The sequence below is a fragment of the Diaphorina citri genome, unplaced genomic scaffold (assembly GCF_000475195.1).
Source record: "Diaphorina citri unplaced genomic scaffold, Diaci psyllid genome assembly version 1.1 scaffold776, whole genome shotgun sequence".
NCBI lineage: Eukaryota > Metazoa > Arthropoda > Insecta > Hemiptera > Psyllidae > Diaphorina > Diaphorina citri.
Genome location: NW_007378209.1, coordinates 50406 through 73877, shown reverse-complemented (window position 1 = coordinate 73877; position 23472 = coordinate 50406). Strand labels below are relative to the sequence as shown.

The 23472-nt window shown below is 37.2% G+C and overlaps 1 protein-coding gene across 1 annotated transcript in view; it reads right to left on the bottom strand.

Moving 5' to 3' along the window:
* LOC113468577 (cadherin-99C-like) overlaps positions 1-22128 on the bottom strand; it is an 84726-nt gene extending 62598 nt beyond the window's left edge. Inside the window, exon 1 of the mRNA XM_026825589.1 lies at positions 21841-22128. The gene's annotated coding sequence lies outside the window, so the exon portion shown is untranslated. The remainder of the gene's footprint in view (positions 1-21840) is intronic.
* Between the last annotated feature and the right edge of the window lie 1344 nt (positions 22129-23472).

Genomic DNA, 23472 nt, shown 5'->3' with positions numbered 1-23472 from the left:
TGTTTGTTAATACAGTCCAGTGCTGCAGGTATCCATTTATGCATCTTATGTAGACGAATGCCTTTCAAAGCGACATGTCTCAAGATAAAGGGTATCTAGGTAAGTAACAAAAAACAAAAATAATAATAATAATAAAACCGTTCCCTGGAGTTGCTGCCGGGTTGTTGGTAAACAGAGAACCGCCAACAACTCTCTACCAACAGTGCCAACAACTAACTCTTTTAGACCGATTCCCAAAATTTCAAGGAAAGCCATAAAATTTATCTTCACTTATTGATTCTAACTCCTTTGTATGATTCAGTCGGTCGATCTAGGCTCTGACACACTTCTTTCACTTTCATATATCGAAAAGTCTGGGTTTCTAGTCCGTGGAATTGTTGTGTTGGTGTTTCTGCGCTATCAATCCTTGAAATCTGGCCGCTTGGGCAGAAACACAATGGCTGCCTCCAGTCAAATGATACATTCCTCACTACTAAACCAATTTCATCATTAGACGAGGTAATAAAATTCATTATCATTTCAAAACTGATGATTCTCTTCTAACTGGTTTGTAACGGGACTGGGCAGATCTCTATGTCTGAGTAGGAAGTTAGCTCTGCTAGAGTAACTTAAATGTTGTTTATTAAAATTTCTGTGAACTCTCGTAGTTCATTCAATTTTGATTCGCACATAAACTATCAGCGAAATTTTCTACGGCTGATGATTCTCTTCTAACTGGTTTGTAACGGGACTGGGCAGATCTCTATGTCTGAGTAGGAAGTTAGCTCTGCTAGAGTAACTTAAAAATGTTATTTATTAGAATTTCTGTGAACTCTCGTAGTTCATTCAATTTTGATTCGCACATAAACTATCAGCGAAATTTTCTACGCTTAGACAGGTGACCTATTGAAACTCTGCTGTCTGCAGACTTTACAGTCCTAACGTTCTGTTGTTTAAGGAGAAAACTTTATAGTGTCTGTTGTGTTGGTTTTAAACAATAAACAATTGTGGGTGTTCCGTGAGCAGACCCTAGTTCAAACAAAGACAAAAAATAATACCTCTAGGTATCTACAGATCAGTCATTCTTATCAAATCAACCTTTCTTCTGGAATCTTTTGAGCATCCTGCAAATGCATTATTACGGAAACTTGAAGACCAATCTATGGCATAATAGGTTGTACCATGGAAAACAAGCCAAATGTACGGGTATTATGCGTTCTTTATACTTACTGTATTAAAAGCTTATCTTTAGTCTTCTCTCTTTAGTGCCTATTCAAAATACTACATAAAAATTTTCAAAGTAACTTCTAGCAGATACGTTAGAAAATACTTTTCTAGCAAATACTTGCTTAGATTGTTCAAAGCAATGTAGGTGCTTCTTCCGTACTTCCAGGTGCGGTAGGTACCTAGACGGTCAAAATTTGAAAGGGAGTCGGTAGGTACAATCGACAATGAAAAGGAAAGTCAAGTTGAGACTGTCCAGACTGGCAATAAAGGTTCATGGATTATTAGAAATTCCTAAAATAAATAGCGACAGCATAAACCATTAAATTCGTCCGACAATGAAAAGGAAAGTCAAGTTGAGACTGTCCAGACTGGCAATAAAGGTTCATGGATTATTAGAAACTCCTAAATAGCGACAGCACCATTAATTTCGTTAAAGAATCCAATACATTGCTAAGTAGGTGATGCAGCTGAACTAAATACCGAAAATCTCTCATTGGATCTCTAAATCAAAAGCAAATATCTTGCTGTCTGGATGGAAAGATCGAAAGATGTGTTCGGCCACATTGCCCTAGTATTTATCTTGGGATCTGACTATCCGGGGCTACATTTTAAGAGTATCCCAGATGAGATCATCGTGAGACAGAACGCGAGAACAAAGTCTACAGAATATTTTGTGCCCATTAAAATTTTAAATGTCATTCAAGAATGCCAATCCATAAACTCTCCTCCAAAATCAAAATTCTAAGTTGCTCATTCCGAACATTCCTCAGACCTAAATCCTCATGAATTGAGACCATGTAACCCGATTGGGGTCTGGGTAGGGTTCAACAATAGGGTGCAAGGAACGACCCTGTCATTCTAAAACCCTGTCAATATCATCATTAATATTAGGGACCTTATTTGAATATTAGATTGGTTGTCATCGCTGAAAAATCATTTATCTAGGATTCTTGGGGGGTTGGGATCGTTCTGGATTGCCCTGGATTAATTTGATGCCTTCATTCTGAGAAGAGGGTTTCTGATGAAGTTTGAAGAGGGCAAATGCATTATTACGGAAACTTGAAGACCAATCTATGGCATAATAGGTTGTACCATGGAAAACAAGCCAAATCTATTTAGTGTCAAGTGTCTGCTTATCTTCATTCTATTTATTATAGACAGGCACTATTGACTCTATGTCACTTACTCCATGTATCCTCTAATTTGAGGCCATTGCAACTGGATGTATTCCTTTCTGGGACAAAGATGAAGATACAAACACAAAATGCAAGCGCCTAAGACCCTTTTTTCCAAGGGAAAGTGTACGGTAAAAGAGAGCCGAGTAGCCGAGAAACAACCTTTCTTCTGGAATCTTTTGAGCATCCTGCAAATGCATATTACGGAAACTTGAAGACCAATCTATGGCATAATAGGTTGTACCACGGAAAACAAGCCAAATCCGAGACGGAATATTGAATATTATGAGATGCAACGGCCTGTAAGCAATGACCATTAAACTTCTAATTTACTTTGCCTCGGCTACCGGGCAGATAATCCTGCAGGATAGCAGCTCGGCAATTATTTTAGACTTAGGTCCGGTTAGAAGGACATTAATGTGTTTTCAGTGCAGGTGTACGAGGCAAGTGCAGATTGAGGAAACCTAGCTGGTTGAAACTCTGCTGTCTGCAGACTTTACAGTCCTAACGTTCTGTTGTTTAAGGAGAAAACTTTATAGTGTCTGTTGTGTTGGTTTTAAGCAATAAACAATTGTGGGTGTTCCGTGAGCAGACCCTAGTTCCAACAAAGACAAAAAATAATACATCTAGGTATCTACGTTCAAAAGCCTCGTCACAATTACGGTCACTCAACCTTGGCTCGTAGTAGTTCTATGCACTCAAGAACAACAAGCTGACTTGTGAAAAGAATTTCACCAAACTGAAAAAAAGTTTTATCAAGGGTGATGTTAATGCACAGCATTTATTACAGAAGGTAGGTATACAAATCATTGTATAACTTGATAACTTCTGAATCAGAAGCTCTGATAAATCCTTCAATGAGGAAATGGAAGAAGAAGCTTCTCAGCTCAACTACCATCGTAGAATCCAGAGTTGTCCATTAGACGCCAATGAAGTCAGAAACTCAGAACGCCTCACTTCCAAAGTGTCAAGAAATAGACGTGTGAGGCTGCCGTGAGCTCTTTGCTAGCACCTTTACATCGAGTTGTCAATTAACCGGCCACTTGGTTCTCGATTTAAAATCAGAACAGTGTAGGAGCTATCAGTAAAGCCCGAAGCACACGCCATCGACATTCTAACGTGGTCTCCCAGCCTCGTGTTTCAACAGATTGTTCTATAGGTCCGTGCAAAGTCCACTCGTTTTTGAGCAAATATCACTCTTTTTTGTGCGAGTTTAATGATATGTTGGTGTAAATGCTGAATTAACACAACTGAAAGAAACCTGGCATTGCCTAAACATTTATGCCCGATCTTAAATTGGACATTAGGTCCGGTTAGAAGGACATTAATGTGTTTTCAGTGCAGGTGTACGAGGCAAGTGCAGATTGAGGAAACCTAGCTCAACCTAGCTGAAATTCCTGACATTATATCGACATAAATCGTAATGATATGTTGGTGTAAATGCTGAATTAACACAACTGAAAGAAACCTGGCATTGCCTAAACATTTATGCCCGATCTTAAATTGGACATACACGCTCAAGCCATTTGCACAAACTGGCTTGCGCATGCAGCTTTGTTCGGTTTGCACAAAACTGTGAGACCGGGCCACAGCTATTCCGGCGTATTTCGTCAACAGCACCAGATGTTCTTTTTGAAGTTGACTCTCTTTGATGGTTAGGTAGGTACCTACTATAATGTAGACTCGATACCAGAATCACTCGATTTTACGGTGTTACCTCTGACAATACCTCTGTAGCCACCACTGGTGATAGGTTCAATGCATTTAGTGCACCGTGCATCAGTCATCATCATTGCGAAGTATTGTAATTTCATTGTTAAAACTGTTCTTTTACAGCATATTAAATCGGTAAAGAAGATTTAGCTCTTGTAATTTCATTGTTAAAACTGTTCTTTTACAGCATATTAAATCGGTAAAGAAGATTTAGCTCTTTTTTGCAACTCTCCAGTTAAGTAGGTATTCTATTGAGATGCCTCCCAAGTAGTAGGCATATACAACGAGGTAGGTTTAAGCTAATGCCTACATGAATGCCTAAAGCTGGGCTTTTGAAAGTGCACTGCCCAATGTACATAATAATGTATGCAGTGGAAGCTTAAAAGATTATGGCATACTATTCTGCATTCTGTTCTACCTATGTATTTGTAACAGGTTTGTGCTCGGGCAGACAGACTTGGGCAGAATAAATGCCCCTCAACAATTAGAATAAAAGGATAAACCTTTTTTTACTACCCTATGAGACTGAAATGTCCCTTTTATCCACGAGTCAAATCTATTTCCATAAATGTAGAGCATGTAGAGTTGTAGAGTGCTTAATGCTAATGCTGACTCATTTGATAGAAGTTTATTATTAAAAATTAGTGGATGTGGCCATTGACCAAATAACAAAGAAATCTTTAAAAGAACAAAAGACGGTATAACCTATTGTTGGAAATCTTTATAAAGTAGAAAAACTCTTATGACTTATCGAAACGAAACAAAAGCCCATAGTCTCGTCAACCTAGCTTTCTTTTAAATATCTGGGTGAAATGGTGGATGTGACAGAATTCCCATGAATATTTTTCTCTACAATGTAGATAGATAACACTATAAATACCATCCCTATTGTTTGTTGTTACTTATTATTTGACTTTTAATCCCTTTACTATTTACCTGGGGTACCTAGTTATTTTCCATATAAGCTAGAAGAGTTTTTTTAGTGCATGTGCCAAAATTATCTTTTCAGAATGCACAATGGTAGGTGTTTTATATTATTTTTAGAAAGATGTTGTACCTACCTAAACAATAGTTAAGACTTAAGAGTGTTAAGAGGATAGATGGACAGGCAATCTACGTTTTCTGAACAGGTATCTACCCACCTAGTTACTTAGTTAGCTAATTTTAGCAACCACATTATTGACTCAACTAATGACCTGGTATTATGGAATGCCAAACAGTACCTACTTTCGGAGGCAGTAAACCTACATGTGAAAATGAAAGTACCGCTTTCAATTAAAGAAAAAAAATCCAAATATTTGCACACAACTTTCATAACATTAAATAACGTAGGTACTCTTAACTCTCTCAGACTCACACCTATAATGAATCTAATGATTCAAGCGAGGGTATGAAAATACCCAAGTCTACCGATTATTTCAATTAAAATTACAGCAGAAACCAAATCTAATTAATACGCATAGCTTTATATTAGACACTAAGTTTTTAATTATTATAATTGGTTCATTTTAATTTACCGTAATCATTAGAATGGTCACAGTTGACCAACAAGTATGCAATAATAGTTTCTTATTGACAAGTGACAAGTACCGTCACGTCGCACCAGCCTCAAAAAAGTTATGAGTGTATTACTGTAAAATAAACTTTACCTATGAGGTGAGATTTCTATTGAAATTCTGTAACTCGATTGAAATTCAATAAATTTGCACAAATTATTGACACTCTCACTGCCGTTTTCATCTCAAATGTTCCGGAAAAAATGTACCTATACTGGGAACTGATGTAACATCACAGTGAAGCCCGGACTCCAAGAGAGAAGGATGACAGGACAGGAGAAAGCCAGTCGTTCCGAGAACGAACCTTATGTTTAGGATAAAGTTCGTCGCGAGATCGAACCCGCGATCTAAAGCTATGGATACGAAAGCATAAATTATGTAGGCAACTCTATGTGAGCAACTTTTGACCGTTGTATTACTGTAAAATAAACTTTACCTATGAGGTGAGGAGATTTCTATTGAAATTCTGTAATTCGATTGAAATTCAATAAATTTGCACAAAATATTGACACTCTCACTCCCGTTTGCATCTCAAATGTTCTGGAAAAAATGTACCTATACTGGGAACTGTAACATCACAGTGAAGGCCGGACTCCAAGAGAGAAGGAAGACAGGACAGGAGAAAGCCAGTCGTTCCGAGAACGAACCTTATCTCTTTAGGATAAAGTTCGTCGCGAGATCGAACCCGCGATCTAAAGCGAAATTTCACACACTAACTAGGCTGCCACTCAAATGCTTATTCACAGATTGACACACTATCTAGGCTGGCACTCAAATGTTTATTCACAGATTGACACACTATCTAGGCTGGCACTCAAATGCTTATTCACAGATTGACACACTATCTAGGCTGGCACTCAAATGCTTATTCACAGATTGACACACTATCTAGGCTGGCACTCAAATGCTTATTCACAGATTGGCGCAAAGTCCGGACAGGGTTTTCACAAATCTTCGGCAAAAACTACCACACCATTCAGATATGTACGCAAGTACGTACACTGGCGTATATCCCATTACCGTAACCCCGAACGGACATTTTGGGACCCCTAAATGTGGGACACCTTGCGGGAAGGCCCCCAAAAATCATATACGTCACAGTGCGAACATTTTACTAAAGTAAAATATGACTACCAACTCAGTCAACGTGTTAACAAAAGTCTCCTGGTTCAGATGACTCTGATAAACTCCATGTACATATCCTATACCTCCTACCTGTCCACAATTCTCTATACATAACCCACCCTAGGTATATGTAGAGTTTGGTTGATCTACGCGATGGTCGGAGCTGATGGCAAATTTATGAGCTCCCACTTTGGGTAGTGTGGTGGTCGGGTATCACTGGTAGCAGTGATTCTAAATTGGAGATATGGCTTTGATGGTAGGTCATTGGGACTGATGGGATAAAACGGCTTTCGTGTGTTATTTGGTCTTTTTGTAACACCATCTCCTGACTATAGTTCACTTCTTGCTGGGTACTTTTTTAGAGCCTACTTTATTTAGACTGTCAGCTTAGGACCAAAAGTCCAATGACATCAACAGTTTCGGACATGATCGACTACCTTTATGTAGGTACTTGATGGCGGAACTACACGACGGTGATACTTGCTTGACTTGATTCAAGTTCTCCGAAAGAACAGTCAAATCCATCTTGAGACAACCTCCGTAGATTCTCAATAATTGTAGCATCAGGCATGAAGACTTCTACAAATAGAGACTCCTTAGTGAAGCTATTTAGCTATTTATAGTATCTATCCTTTTATACACAAACGAATCGGTCATTTAATTTGATTGTTCAACTGAATATCGGGATATGTTGGATCCTTTTTGAGGTAGGTAACTGTTGAATCTTCTAGTGAACCTAGTGAGTTCTACATTTCTCCAAAGTCTAAACCATCAGTAAAATATTTACACAAAGCAGCTATTAATGATTGTCTGACTTTATGCAGGTAATCTCACTAGTGATTTGGGTGTCCATCTCAAAGGACATGAAAGATTGATACACAAGAGTGACGAGTGACAAGTAGCATTTTCCTACTAAATATCTATCTTGTTTTTAAGAAGACTGATTTGGTTTAGTAATATTGATTTATAAATATTGTGTAAATTTGTGGATTAACATGAAAAATTATTTGAGATGTTTGAAAAATTATTAAGAATCAAAAATCAAAACATTGGAAAAGTTAAAATTGATTAAGAGGGAAATGAACTCTTAGGTAAACATTACTATTGTATTACTTGATGACAATAACACCAATCCAAGATCACACTATCATACACAATCACTGATTCAATATTTAAAAGTATGCGATAAATCTCGCGAAAACTGAGAAAACCCGGCGCGATTTAGTAGAAAAATAGGAAAAACTATATTTTGGAATGGAAATTTAAAAATCAAAACATTGGAAAAGTTAAAATTGATGAAGAGGGAAATGAACTCTTAGGTAAACATTACTATTATATTACTTGATGACAAGAACACCAATCCAAGATCACACTATCATACACAATCACTGATTCAATATTTAAAATTATGCGATAAATGTCGCGAAAACTGAGAAAACTCGGCGCGATTTAGTAGAAAAATAGGAAAAACTATATTTGGAATGGAAATCGTTAACAAAACTCGTCTACATAGAACCAGATACACACGGCACGTCGGCACGGACACACAACTGGTTGCTATACTCGCTGCACTAGCCTCTGGTGATGTGGTGGTGGGGGTACCTGAAGACACAACAGGTACAAGAAGTTATCTTTCTCTCATGTGAATTTTGTTTCTTATTTCACTTGCCCGGGTCAGTTTACTAATTGTTATTGTTCAACTTGACTCTCAAACTCATTGTTTACTGTTTGGAAACGTTCAGGTTTCATAATATCCCGGCGAGCACCTTGTTATTTTTTCTACTTTGTTAAACACTTCATTGTGTTTGTTAATTTCTTCATTATTTTGTTTCGGTCCGGGATGATCTCATAGATTCTGCGCCCTTGACTTGTGTTGTACTCACCGACCATAAAGAATTACACGGGATTCAAGTGGATAGAAGTCGTTGGACAAGAATTGAATGCATTATCTGGATCTGTTCTTCATTATTTTGTTTCGGTCCGGGATGATCTCATAGATTCTGCGCCCTTGACTTGTGTTGTACTCACCGACCATAAAGAATTACATGGGATTCAAGTGGATAGAAGTCGTTGGACAAGAATTGAATGCATTATCTGGATCCTGTAGAGCAGCAATGCTTGTTACCTTTCTAGATAAGCAGCGGAGAACTTGCTCAAACCAAAGAGGAAAACATCTACGCCAGGTCGTTGACATTGGGTTCATAGATTTGTAGACAGTCTGGAAATGAGACAAGGGACAAGTTCACACTGAAAATCTAATTCGACTCACCAAAATCAAAATCCACACACACTCATTGTGCATTGTGTTACCCACATCAAGTGGTTGGATTTAGATTGTTTGGAATTCAGCAAACTCTCGCACAAACTTGCTCAAACCAAAGAGGAAAACATCTACGCCAGGTCGTTGACATTGGGTTCATAGATTTGTAGACAGTCTGGCAATGAGACAAGGAACAAGTTCACACTGAAAATCTAATTCAATTCACCAAAATCAAAATCCACACACACTCATTGTGCATTGTGTTACCCACATCAAGTGGTTGGATTTAGATTGTTTGGAATTCAGCAAACTCTCGCACACTAGCCTTGAAGTGAGCGACATTGTGGTTCATACTCATACGAATTGTTATTATTATTTTGTAAACCCATTTATTACCCAGCAAAAGGCGTAGCGTGACCCAAAACTCTTGCGGGCACAATTCAGAATGATCGTAAATATTTGCAGACTCAATGTAAAATGTAGCATACATGTCAAGTTTTACCACTTCATGATCATAACATGCAACATATTACATCATAAACATTTTATTGACACTTGAGCATGAAGAGATGAGTGCAGGACCTAATAATAAGTCAACAACACTTCCAATACAATTTTGAAGGTGTGACTTATGAAGAAGAGGCCCTGGAATTGAGAGCAAGTAGGTAAGAATGTATGAATATGTATATGTATAGGTAATGAACGTACAGGTAAACCCATCTGATTCAGATCTCTTGAATGTAATGTAAAATGTAGCATACATGTCAAGTTTTACCACTTCATGATCATAACATGCAACATATTACATCATAAACATTTTATTGACACTTAAACGTGAAGAGATGAGTGAAGGACCTATAATAAGTCAACAACGTTTCTAACACAATTTTGGAGGTGTAAGTGACTTATGAAGAAGACAAAACCAACAGAAGAAGGCGGGGTTGCCCAAGATTAAAATGAAAAGATCAAGTACCTACTGAATGATATGGACCAACTCAGCATCATGAAAGAAGAAGCTCAAGATAGAATAGGTACAATGAAGGAGGAAGGTTGACAAGGCAAAAAGTCTGATGAGGTTCAAATTGCCCTGGAATTGAGAGCAAGTAGGTAAGAATGTATGAATATGTATAGGTAATGAACTTACAGGTAAACCCATCTGATTCAGATCTCTTGAATGCCTTAGACCTGCAAGTGGTTTTCGAATACGGACAGATCAAGATGTTCAAAAGCCTCGTCACAATTACGGTCACTCAACCTTGGCTCGTAGTAGTTCTATGCACTCAAGAACAACAAGCTAACTTGTGAAAAGAATTTCACCAAAGTGAAATAAAGTTTTATCAAGGGTGATGTTAATGCCCACAGCATTTGTTGCAGAAGGTAGGTATACAATTCATTGTATAACTTGATAACTTCTGAATCAGAAGGTCTGATAAATTCTTCAATGAGGAAATGGAAGACGAAGCTTCTCAGCTCAACTACCATCGTAGAATCCAGAGTTGTCCATTAGACGCCGATGAAGTCAAAAAGTTAGAACGCCTCACTTCCAAAGTGTCAAGAACTAGACGTGTGAGGCTGCCGTGAGCTCTTTGCTAGCACCTTTACATCGAGTTGTCAATTAACCGGCCACTTGGTTCTTGATTTAAAATCAGAACAGTGTAGGAGCTATCAGTAAAGCCCGAAGCACACCGACATTCTAACGTGGTCTTCCAGCCTGGAGTTTCGACGAATTGTTGTATGTACGTGCAAAGTCCACTCGTTTTTATGCAAAACTTCACTCTTTTTCGTGCAAGTCTTCATATTTGTGCAAAATTTCACTCGTTTAGGGCTGAAATTTGGGTAAATTTCGCGTACACACGTAACAATCTGCCAAAAGACCCGTTTAGAAGATCAAGTTGGGAAACATACCCTATGTACCGGGCTTCGGAAGGCGTGGCAGGACCGAGGACTCCTATGCAGATGGAGTTCACTAGCCACTCTAGTCAGTAAGATGATGGGGGACATTTGTTATAATCAGAGATCAAAACCAGAAAACACTTTCTGTGATAAGTTGCCGCCGCAGTATGATTTACATAATTTAGTACCATAACTTTTCCTAATAGATCTTGTTTTTTGAGCACTGAATGGTCTGCGCCAGAGGTATAGGCTTGGCTGTGGTTGTCAACTTGGTGAATGTATGTAAGTTGTTGGATCTATCACGAATTCTGCATGATTTACATAATTTAGTACCATAACTTTTCCTAATAGATCTTGTTTTTTGAGCACTGAATGGTCTGCGCCAGAGGTAATGGCTTGGCTGTGGTTGTCAACTTGCTGAATGTATGTAAGTTGTTGGATCTATCACGAATTCTGCAGAGGTTTTTGACTGAACGGGCGAGTTTTTCAACGCCAAAAATTTGTTTCCTATTCCAGGCTGTATTGTTTTAGATCCTGTCTGCAACCATTGGAGGAAGATAACGTAATATCTGTGTTGGAACATCAAGTAAACTATTCCATTATTTCAACTTCATTTCAAAATGACTTCTGAGACTCTAAGTTCTGTGCCGAATTAGTGCTACTTGGTCTCGAGTTAGTTCTTCAATTAGGTAATTCAGAGTTAGAATCCATTAGCGTTTTTTAGTTTGATCAAAAGGATTTTGATCAAAAGTTTGATCAAAAGGGTTTGAAGGATTTGATCAAAAGCTTCTGATGATTTCCTCTGTTCTTACTTTTTCGTCTGCAAATCTGTAAGTTCAATCCTATTCAGTTAGATATAGACATTTAAACTATGTACTACCAAGATACCAACCTAATACATAGTCCTAATAAATATTTTTCTAGCTCATTTCACTCAGGGTATAGGCATACGCCACATAATTACCAACGTACATAGATTCATAGAACAATTTACATACCTCCGTTTTTTATTGCAAATCCCACAAAGTCTTTGTTGCAGATTTACCCGCGTTCCTAGTAGTAAAAGACATTCTTTGGCTCTCTGATTTTCCAATGGCTATTATTTCATAGCCCACGTCCTTTATCTGCCTTGACCATTCAATATTAGGTTAAAGCCTTTTGTATAAGAAGGACTTTTTCGACGTGAAAACAAGTTTAGTCTTAAGATATGAAGTTAGGTGCGCGTCCACAACGGCGACCATGGACCATTTACCCCCGCCGAAACCATCGACCAGCGCACCAGATTGTCCACAACGGATCTCTTCGGGACGATGAGAACTTGGCAGTTCGTATTAGATTCGTATAAGCTTAACCCATTCTATTCCTGCCTCAACACCTAAGCCTCAGAGTGGGCTTTTTGTGTGTGAGTTAGCTACAATTTCCTGTCAAACAGCTTTTCAACTTTGGGTTCTTGTTGAATAAAACCCTTCGATTAATTAAGCATGCAATTATTGATCAGAGCGTTTAATTCCCGACAATATGGGATAAGTTGTAACAAAGATTTTTTTTATTATTGGATGAATTAAAATTCTTTCTAGCTCTTTTGTGCAAGGTTCCTATATGGTATTGGTGATATAAATGGATAAGCTGTCTAGCTACAATCAAAACGAGGAGTCCTTAGACGTAAAGCGATAAGGCCGGAGTTAAGGAGTTGGAATTAAGTTGTATTGTAAGTATGTAGGGTTTTAGACTCATGGATAGACTTTATTGAAGATGGTATTAAGAGCATTCTCTGCAATATACTCATTTAAAAGCTTCTCTTCATCTTTCTTCCTTTTGAAAATGTCTGGAAATTGCCATTTTCAGATTACTTAATTAACCGTTTTTGATATACATAAGTTCCTCAAACACCTCCAGATAGCTTTATTTCCTGCAAATATCATTGTTGCTAACTTGTATCAAAACAAAATAACCATTTTTGACTTGTAGCCGAAATAAGATCGTGCGGCAGTTGGTTTCAACCTACACCTCCAGATAGCTTTATTTCCTGCAAATATCATTGTTGCTAACTTGTATCAAAACAAAATAACCATTTTTGACTTGTAGCCGAAAAAAGATCGCTGATTTACATAATTTAGTACCATAACTTTTCCTAATAGATCTTGTTTTTTGAGCACTGAATGGTCTGCGCCAGAGGTAATGGCTTGGCCGTGGTTGTCAATTTGCTGAATGTATGTAAGTTGTTGGATCTATCACGGATTCTGCTGAGGTTTTTGACTGAACGTGCGAGTTTTTCAACGCCAAAAATTTGTTTCCTATTCCAGGCTGTATTGTTTTAGATCCTGTCTGCAACCATGTTCATGTTTCGTGGAATCTTTTGAGCCTGATGTTCAATTTTGAACAATCTTTCGAGCCACTTTTGAACAGTTTTCTGACCGTGAACTCTACAAACAAGAAACTCATTGCTTTAAGCTTTACCCATGTTTAGCCATGAGCATCAGCAGAGATAACTCTACTGGGAATGTTCCTAGAGCAGGATGAGTTCCTAATAAAACAGAAATAGCTGAAATGGTTTCGAGACAAATTATGCAATTGTTTTGTGAGATGTTCACCTGCGGCCATATTCTTCACCGCTCTCTCTCTCTCTCTTGGTAGAATTTATTACCGTTTCTTCTATTTCGCTATTTACTTAGAAAAAAATTATTTATTGTAATGGAAATAAATAAGGCAGATCCTAATAAAAAATAATAATTCCTTTTTTGTATCAACTGACAGGGGCAGGAAGCCTGGAAATCAAAGCTACAGTTGCATATACGATGGAAGAAGATCTCGGTGCTCGGATATAAATTAGTCTGTGGTAGCATCAATGGCACTACATGACAATGGCCAAGTACTGCGGAGTGCCACAAGGAGCAATTTATGGTCCTATTAGTATGGCTTAGCTCTAACTTGACTTCTTCACCTGTACCATGTAAATTCCTAACCTATTCATTGGACAGTCTGTATTCAAGGACTTGAGGATTGAAAAAGTGTATTTAAATTCATTTAACGTCTCTGTTGTCTTTATTCTTGATATTTTAAAGTAATTCCGAGTGGATATCCACATCTTAGCTATTAAAAGATATTGACGGCCATCTCAGTCGATGGGTCACAGTTCGAACCCCAATATAGTAATAATACACCGAGCTGGCTATGCACCCATTTTGTTGTTCACAGGACAGAAAGAACTCTCACAAATCTGACGAAAATTTGTTACGACAGCAGCAGTAAAACTGGTAAGTAAGGCGAATCAGAAGAACTACGTAAATGCATTTATTACGTCATGTTCATGTACCAACCTATCTAGGTTTCCATAAAATCCAAAAGGTTCTCTAAAATGGGACGGTTCTACCGCAAAACTGTGAGTACTGTGACTGATGTGAGACCAAATCTTTGTATTTGTGACATAACTCTGTTAATTTACTTCACTTTAATGTTTGATCCTTTTTAATATTTAAATCCAACACGATCATAAAAATGTGCATTTTTATTGTTGATATAAAACCGCCATTTTAATGAATGGGATTAAATGGGTTCAATTTTATATCTCGACCGATGGTGTACTGTGTTCCTATTTCAGTGGGAGTACATCGTTTTATTGGATCAGACGTACGCACTTCACTTCTCTTGGACATAATACCTATCTGTCACTTACGTTCAGACTGTTTGTCAGACGGCCAGACCTAGGTCGGAAGATTTTTTCCGCCACACACGTTCCGACTGTCTCTGGGTTTGACCGATGGTGTACTGTGTTCCTATTTCAGTGGGAGTACATCGTTTTATTGGATCAGACGTACGCACTTCACTTCTCTTGGACATAATATCTGTCACTTAATATCAGACCGTCTGTCAGACCTATAGGGCGGAAGATCTTTCCGCCACACACGTTCCGACTGTCTCTGGGTTTCTCAGACAGTCTGAGCGTGTGAGGCTGGAACGTAAGGAACTCGGGAACTTCTTTTACAAGAGAGGAGAGATTAGATCAAGTTGAGTGACTATGATGGCTTCAGTAATGACATGTTTTCAGTTGGCATGACAGGATTTGACCAGGAGAGACAGTTTTGTTTTGAAAGTAACCAGCGCGAAGAACGGGAAAATAAGAGCGCAGTCTCACAGACCTAGGTCTGTCATACCGTCTGGTCTGAGAGACCGCGGTCTATCTGTCAGACTGAGGGCGAGTGGCTTTCCTAAGTTAAAGAAAATACTTCAATAAGTTTTCATTTACAACAAAAAGGTGAACTTTACCAGTAAAGTTCTCAATAGTCTGTGCGGGTACTGAAAGGTGTTTCTGTGGGACTGTGGGTTGCTCTTAAACCCATGTAACCAAATTTGGAAACAAGCTCTCTAATTAGTGGCATTATGTAGAGAAAACTCGGTTCCGACGTTACAGATAGTCCGATAAACTTCGCCGTTGATTGATTGTTTCTTTCAGGAAAGCCTCAAGCAGCCTTTCCATTGATTCACGAAACCTTTCCATTGATTCACGAAATGGTCACTGAATTTTATTGATTCTTTACTTTAGTGACTGTCTACTCCATATATCGCGCCATAATTAAAAAACATTGCTAAAAAAAATCAATGGAACCAAATTTGGTATTGTTTTTGGTGAATGCGAAACTGGTACCTATGTAATGTTTGTCACAGTAGTCAATTTAGTTTTGTGAAACACTTTAAAAAAAATAATAATAAATAAATAATAATATTACCTAACTACCTACTTATTGATTTGTGAAAAAATGTTACCTACTTACCGAGAACCATACTCACCATCCGGAATCCGGATACCAACCACGCGCAACATTGCTTAACTTCAGTAAACCGTGGGGAACCAGTGCCATGGCTCCTGCTCCTGGCTATTTCCAACATTAGATCCTTCCGGAAATACGTGAATGAAACCATCAAAACGTGTTTATTTCGTGTTCCAAATCCAAACATGAAATGTTTCCCCATCTACTTTTTTATTTATGACAGGAACTAGATCATCGCTTGGGTAAGTATGGCCTGGTACTTGTATTATAGGTAGACAGTATAGGAACTTCAATATAGGACTTCTCCAGTGCTTTAATCTCCCAACTTCGATACACTAGGCACAAAACACATTAAACGGGCATTAAGACAGCGATTACCAAACGAACTACCAAGAAAATTCCGGAAAAAGTTAGATCGCAAACCTACGGTACCTACATCGTTGAAAAATATCTCATGAAAAATTGAAAATCAATGAGTGAAGCAGTATTTTATTATTATTATTATTATTATTATTATTATTATTATTATTATTATTATTATTATTATTATTATTATTATTATTATTATTATTATTATTATTATTATTATTATTATTATTATTATTATTATTATTATTATTATTATTATTATTATTATTATTATTATTATTATTATTATTATTATTATTATTATTATTATTATTATTATTATTATTATTATTATTATTATTATTATTATTATTATTATTATTATTATTATTATTATTACCCAAGGGCAAAAGTTTGGAAACCACTGCACGGAGCATTGGGACTAGGGTGTCTCGGTAGACCGCATTTTGTCCCTCAGACCTCAGACTATCGTTTTCATCACAGATTTCAGCTCGGTATCGGTTTTCATTCATTTTGTTCCCAGAGTATCAACTCGCTGTATTCCCACATTATGATCTCGAAACCAACTTCCAGTTTGGATACAGTATAAACCAAGTGACTTCCATTTTCCATGTTCTTTCATTTTCCATGAATCGCGACAAACTTCGCCCAGGGTGAGAATCGAACCTTTTGTGAAAGCGTACCTTTTGTGAGCTTGAAAGGTACCCTCCTTGTAAGTGCTGGATCGCGGTTCGATTCTCACCCTGGGCGAAGTTTGTCGCGATTCGTTCAGGTAGGATTCGTTTTCTTCTGTTCTGTACTGTACCCCTTTTCTTCTGTTCTGTAATCGATGAGAAAATCGTTCTGTTCTCTAATCGAAGAGAAAATCGTTCTCTTCTGTAATCGAAGAGAAAATCGTTCTGTTCTTTAATCGAAGAGAAAATCGTTCTGTTCTGTAATCGAAGAGAAAATCGTTCTGTTCTCTAATCGAAGAGAAAATCGTTCTGTTCTGTAATCGAAGAGAAAATCGTTCTGTTCTCTAATCGAAGAGAAAATCGTTCTGTTCTGTAATCGAAGAGAAAATCGTTCTGTTCTCTAATCGAAGAGAAAATCGTTCTGTTCTGTAATCGAAGAGAAAATCGTTCTGTTCTCTAATCGAAGAGAAAATCGTTCTGTTCTGTAATCGAAGAGAAAAGGGGTACCTACATTTCTCTTCGATTTCAGGACGATAAAACCTCTGTTGTTAACAGTTTCCTCTATCAAACTTCTTCTGACCAGCCTAGTTAACTAGATCGCGGGTTCGATTCTTACCCAGCTCAAACTTTATCCTTAATATTTAGATAGGGTTCGTTCTCCCAAAGCTGGCTTTATAATTTTATACTATCCTGTCCTCCTTCTCTCTTCGATTTCGAGGCGATAAGACCTCAATGGTTAAAGTTCTCTCTATCAAACCTCTTTTTTTTAAAAAAAAAAATAATAATAAAAAATAAAAAAAAATAATAATAAAAACTTTCATTGCACACAGCAACATACTGAACGGATATGGGTTGCCTACATCCACCTCTGGGTTGTCAACACCTTGGTTACTATGGAATTTGACATAAAGACCATAAAGTACGAATAAACTGATTTAGTACCATTTTCATTTTCCCATTGTGTAGTTTTCTGGACTGTGGAAAGCCTACGTTAACTCCACACCTCGTACATTAGGTACTACTTTATTATTGCTCTGGAATCTGTCATATTATTCAAAGAAACTGACCCAGCACATTTTCCTTTCGCTCGATTTTAGATTTATGAAAAGTTTCCACGCAAAAACCTCCTTCCCAAGATTTTAATGAGGTGTGATATTACCTATAATGTCCAATCGTCCAAAGGAAAAATGATTGAGCTAATTTTCCTTTCGGTGTATTTATGACGAGTTTTCATGCAAAACCTCCAAGATTTTAATGGGGTGTGTTACCTATTTTAATGGGAGTATTACCTATGAAGTGTAAGTAATGTACATTGAAGTGTGATATTACCTATGAAGTATGATATTATTTTAATGAAGTATAATGTCCAAAGGAATTGTGATTGAGCTCATTTTTCCTTCGTCATAAATTTTCAGGAAAACTTGGGTTTACATTCACACCTCGCACGTACCTACTAATTTATTGTCATTAAATTCTGACATAGGTATTAGATAATTACGTAGTTATTTATTTATATGCATTATGCTAACCATCTAGGAATCTAGGCATTCTAGGCCACTGGTGGAAATTATGCACCTGGTTGAAAATGAAATGATTTAGTGCTGAAATTCTTTTTCCCTATATCTATTGATTGAATGCTGAAAATAATCCCTATCATTATCTAGGTACTATCCTTAAATACTTGCACAAATCTACCTGCATACCTACTAATCATTTAAACATTTTAAATTAAGTACCTACCTACCTAAGCACCCTAGTAGGGTTGATTGACAGACTGACGAAAAACGCCGACCCCGTTTGTACACGGGAAAAAGCGAAGAAAACGAAGAAGAAATCAAGTACCTAACTAGACGAAAATTGTATGCATGGAAATGAGCTTATCCAAGCTTATGGCAATTTTCCTCAACTTGGAAAAGATTTTAAAGGGGGAAGAAAATGTCTTAGGATACTTTCTTTATATATTCACTCTGTAATATATTTTCTTTATATTACAGAGTGAATATAAAGAAAGTATCCTAAAGAAAGTATTATGTTTATAAACATAAATGTATCCTACCTATAAGTACCTACCTACCTACCATATTGATCCTAACGCAACCCATGCACTCAACTTTGTTGTTCTGCATCCGTCTTTGTACAGAATCAGAGCAGACATCTCGAACAACGATGAAAATTATGTTATAATACGTCAGAACACTCACAATATGGATTATATGGAGCTTGTAATGATACAAGATACAACCGCATTGCCCCGGGCTGAGCTTATCCAAGCTTATGGCAATTTTCCTCAACTTGGAAAAGATTTTAAAGGGGGAAGAAAATGTCTTAGGATACTTTCTTTATATTCACTCTGTAATATATTTTCTTTATATTACAGAGTGAATATAGGTATAAAGAAAGTATCCTAAAGAAAGTATTATGTTTATGTATCCTACCTATAAGTACCTACCTACCATATTGATTTGCACTCAACTTTGTTGTTCTGCAGTCTTTGTACAGAATCAGAGCAGACATCTCGAACAACGATGAAAATTATGTTATAATACGTCAGAACACACACAATATGGATTATATGGAGCTTATAATGATACAAGATACAACCGAATTGCCCCGGGCAAATACCTGGCCTTCGCCTTGTCCGAAAGTTCAAATGAGAGCGAACCCATCAGACAAAAGGAACTGCTGCCATTCTCGATGGGAAAGGTGGATTGTGAACCATTCGAGCTGTACAAAATAATTACATGACGTGTCGTTTTAAAATAGCTAGCTACCTAAGGTACCTGGGGAGAAGACGAAGAAGGAGGAGACAAAGAAGAAGAAAAAGGAGGAGGAGGAGGAGGAGACATCGTTTTATTGGATCAGACGTACGCACTTCACTTCTCTTGGACATAATATCTGTCACTTACGTTCAGACCGTTAGTCAGACCTAGGTCGGAAGATTTTTCCGCCACAGTAGTCAGACCTAGGTCGGAAGATTTTTCCGCCACACACGTTCCGACTGTCTCTGGGTTTGTCAGATAGTCTGAGCGTGTGAGGCTGGAACGTAAGGAACTCGGGAACTTCTTTTACAAGAGAGGAGAGGTTAGATCAAGTTGAGTGACTATGATGGCTTCAGTAATGACATGTTTTCAGTTGGCATGACAGGATTTGACCAGGAGAGACAGTTTTGTTTTGAAAGTAACCAGCGCGAAGAACGGGAAAATAAGAGCGCAGTCTCACAGACCTAGGTCTGTCATACCGTCTGGTCTGAGAGACCGCGGTCTATCTGTCAGACTGAGGGCGAGTGGCTTTCCTAAGTTAAAGAAAATACTTCAATAAGTTTTCATTTACAACAAAAAGGTGGTTAAGTGACTATGATGGCTTCAGTAATGACATGTTTTCAGTTGGCATGACAGGATTTGACCAGGAGAGACAGTTTTGTTTTGAAAGTGACCAGCGCGAAGAACGGGAAAATAAGAGCGCAGTCTCACAGACTTAGGTCTGTCATACCGTCTTAATATAAGTAACGTGGCGGAAAAATCTTGAGACCTAGGTCTATGAGACCGTCTGGTCTGAGAGACCGCGGTCTATGAGACGTAGATCTGTCAGACTGAGGGCGAGTGGCTTTCCTAAGTTAAAGAAAATACTTCAATAAGTTTTCATTTACAACAAAAAGGTAAACTTTACCAGTAAAGTTCTCAATAGTCTGTGCGGGTACTGAAAGGTGTTTCTGTGGGACTGTGGGTTGCTCTTAAACCTATGTTACCAAACTTGGAAACAAGCTCTCTAATTAGTGGCATTATATAGAGAAAACTCGGTTCCGACGTTACAGATAGTCCGATAAACTTCGCCGTTGATTGATTGTTTCTAAAGGGCGAATGTAAATTCCCCCGATTTCATGTAAATTCCCCCGATTTCAAAATTACTTCCTGTAGGGTCATATGTAAATTCCCCCGATTACGAAAAAAAAAGGTATATGTAAACTCCCCCGATGGTAGAACCTACAGAAAAATATTAAAAACACTTCAATTTCTTACTTTTAGTATAAAATTTATTAAAGGACATACACATTTCATTATTAAAGAAAGCCAAACTAGGATACATGTTTCATTATTAAATAAAAAAGACAAATTAGAATACATACCTACCTACTTCATGTCTTCTGTTTTCTGAAGTAATAAGATACACTCTCTAAGAACTCACTAATAGTTGACATGATGATGTCCAAAACCAAACTAATAGGTAATTAAACATGAAATGTCCAAACATGAAATTGTTTATCACACATTTTCCTCTTTCTATCTTCAAGTATCGGGGGAATTTACATAGTACACATTTCGGGGGAGTTTACCATTTGAGACTCAGGTAGTCGATTTCATTTTCGGGGGAATTTACATCCGGAAATGAGGACCCTTGAAAAAATCGGGGGAATTTACATACAGCCTTTCTAAATTATTGCGTTTGATGTATGGACTTGATCTATCGTTGTTTAATCTTTAGTTTGGTTGATCTACGTAATGGTCGGAGCTGATGGCAAATTTATGAGCTCCCACTTTGGGTAGTGTGGTGGTCGGGTATCACTGGTACCAGTGATTCTAAATTGGAGATATGGCTTTGATGGTAGGTCATTGGGACTGATGGGATAAAACGGCTTTCGTGTGTCATTTGGTCTGTTTGTAACACCATATCCTGACTATAGTTCACTTCTTGCTGGGTACTTTTTTAGAGCCTACTATATTTAGACTGTCAGCTTAGTACCAGCATGAAATCTTGCCAAATTTCATGAAATCTAGCCAGTTATCTCAAGAAATGACATGAAATTGGCAACATTGTTCGTCTTAAGTTAAACCAAAGTTTACTAAAGTTTAACTTTGGCTTTCATACATACGACGGTTAAACTTTGAATATCTGAAGGATAAGCTCATGGATACATATCTGATCCATATTAGGTAAGTATTTAGCAAATACGTATACATAGTGGGTACCTATTTAATAATTATTTATAGTAAGTGGGTTAAAGCATTAAAGTTTAAAGACATCACATTTCATCTTGAGGTATCGTTTGAAAACATAAGACCAACCTGTTACCAACCTATACAAGTTCAATGAAAATACAAAACTTACAATATAATCTGTTCAAAGAATCCAGTAATCCGTCATTCCAACATAGTAGGTAATCCAAAATTCGATGAAGTAATTATCCAAATCCAAGGTGCGTAAACGAAACACTAACACTTGCAACAAATTCAACTGAAATATAATTAATTATTTGATTTCATTCACTTTCCCAAAACGGACACAGATTTGAAAATACCTACTTAAATTTATTGAAAACAAGAATTGAAATTTATCACAGGTGTAAAAACATACAAGATTTATGAAGGTAGATAAAAATTGGAAAAATCAATCTAAATTCATATTAACTTTGAAAGAAATTTAGAAATTCTTCAGATTTGAAAATCATCTAAAACTTTTAGCTCCTATAGGAAGGAAAGTAATGTAATCGGGTCAAATTTTCGATGGTCAGTTTTTAATGCCAAAACACGTTTTGAGGTCCCTAGAGCCTGAATCCAAAGTTTCAGCCATTGGTCCGTGTGTCTGTCCTTCGGTCTGTCTGTCTGTAAACAAAATGTCTCGAAAACGGTAAGAGCTAGAGACTTGAAATTTGGTATGGCTGTCAAATGTGACAAGTTTGCGACACAAAATGTTAAGTTGAGATAGGTGCTGCGGTTGGCGGTTTTCGACCGTTTTTTAGCGGTTTTGAGCTATACCGACTAAACGGTTAGAGATATTGTAAAAATTACGGTAAAAGAACATCCAAATAAGCATCATTCAATAGGATAAGGAAAGTCGTGTGATGTTCACACCAGATTTTTATTTACCAAGACCCATGTTTAGCCGAATGCCCCATGGTATTGTGTTTACATTAATTAAATATATAAAGAATTTCATTTCAGATACTTATCTCTTGTAGGTTGCAGTTTTAAAATGGAGAAAAAACCCGAGCTAATTTCTTTCAGAGTAATAGAACCGACAAGAAAGCTACCTACTTTTACCTACCTTGGAGTTTGTATTAATGACTTTTAAATACATGTTATAATGGGTAAATAATAATCAATAATTTATGCATTATGGTAAACTGTTCTCGATGTCAAAATCTTTGAAATAATATTAATAACTTTATCATACCTCTTGTTTTTCTACCTATAGAAACTGTGAATGATTCATGGTGAATTGGCTACATCCACTACTAACTTTAAGTATTTACAATAGGAGAATCTCGGAAAATCTGTCACATCCACCAATTTTTCAAGAGACGATAAGAAAATCTTGGTTAACCTCTTACTGCTAGAGTTAGAGGAATTAACATTATTAACTAATCAGGAAAGTGCATAAATTCATGAACCGCGAACTCTAATATCAAGAGTGCCTACCTAGCTGAACCGTGTTTATAATTATGTAGGTAGGTCTGGGTACTTTAGGTAGGTGCATTATAATGTTAATGTAGGTACTCTGTATTACAACACTATTATAATAGTAAGTAATAAGATTATGCACAGGATTAAGGAGGAAGATGGTGGGACTACACGACGGTGATACTTGCTTGACTTGATTCAAGTTTTCAGAAAGAACAGTCAAATCCGTGTTGAAACAACCTCCGTAGCTTCCCAATAATTGTAGCATCAGGCATCAAGACTTCTACAAATAGAGACTTCTTAGTGAAGCTATTTAGCTATTTATCCTTTTACACAAAAA